Genomic DNA, 1,376 nt, shown 5'->3' with positions numbered 1-1,376 from the left:
TATAGATAACACTGAAGGCTGAGGCTGGGTACTGGTACATTTATGGAAGGATGTCTGTGGTCCCATGCCCCATGCACAGTTACCAAGGGCAGATAAGACACAGTAAGGTGATTCTAATGGTGTTTTTCCTTACTTCAGTTGCTTTGCATGTTTGCCTACCTTATTCAAAGACAGGTTATGTTAGTGTCCTACTCAGAAAGGAGGAAAGAAAGAAGCATTCAGGAGGATTAAGCAGTTGAATGATAGCAAAAACTCCCTTAGGACACAAGTCTTGTTATAGAGTCTGTCTGGATCTAATGGGCACTAGGTCACAGTAGGCCAAGAGCAGGGTAAGTGCAGAAGGTGATGGTCTGGCTAGTGTCATGTATTGCTGTATGTGCTTCATTCTGTCCCTCCATCAGAATTGGTGGCAACAAATGAGGGAAAGCTGTTGGGAATGAGTGCTACCACTGAGAGCTGCTGAAAGTGCAGTATGTGCCATTAGGCAAGCAGCAGCTGATCACAGAGCAGGCTCATTCAGTGGTCCCCAGCTTCCAAAACAGCTCTTTGAACATAATTTCCTGCTTACTTGAATGAAGAAAATTGTCTGAGAGCATTGTCTGGGGTGGTACATAGCCCATAGCAAAGAGATCGTCACAGGCAGGGATATGCCTGTGATTGCTGAGTTTGCAGGTTAAAAGGTGATACCATTCCTTGTGTGGAACACTGTCCTAATGTGAATGTGGTGCTGGTTTCATCACTTGAGCTAAGGAGGCATTGCCTTGCTTAATGCCATAGCAGCATTGAGGCCAGAAGAGTGCTGCAAGTAAGAAGGTGAGTTTAAAACAAGGTAAGAAGAGGTAGGTCTGCAGCAGCAGGCTGAACTCTGGCAGCAATTTCCAAGTTGGGGTGAGTATTAGACATCTATTCCTTGGAACAACAAAAAAAATTACACCTGAGCCACAAATGGTGGTAGACAGGGGGAATACTTGAGGCAAATACTGTCTTGTTACTCATTTGTCCCCACACTGATGGAAGGGAGGCACTGGGCTAGATGGACTTTCGGTTCAGTCTGATGCAGCTGCTCTCACTGTTATTGTACAGATATTTAATACACATCTGTGCTGTGACTGATATGCACGAAGGTGGCACAAAGATTTGGAGTTAGAAATCTCTTTGTTATGGGCAGCAGCTATGTCAGAGAACTGTACAGTGAGCTAGGGCAGCAGTGCTGGGTAAGCCCATCAGATGGCTCTTCCACCAGACTAAGTAAAGCCTGAGTCCAAGGACAAGGCAAGAAGTAGGAAACATTAGATGAAAATTAAGTTTAGATGAGATTGAAGACTTTTGCACAAACACTTCTGTTGCAGTATTTGCAATGGAATGACTACATCATC

This window comes from Manacus candei, unplaced genomic scaffold (assembly GCF_025592945.1).
Source record: "Manacus candei isolate 608988 ecotype Guabito, Panama unplaced genomic scaffold, ASM2559294v1 h1tg000018l, whole genome shotgun sequence".
Taxonomy (NCBI): Eukaryota; Metazoa; Chordata; class Aves; order Passeriformes; family Pipridae; genus Manacus; species Manacus candei.
The sequence above is the reverse complement of the archived record's forward strand: the minus strand, read 5'-3'. Positions refer to the sequence as shown.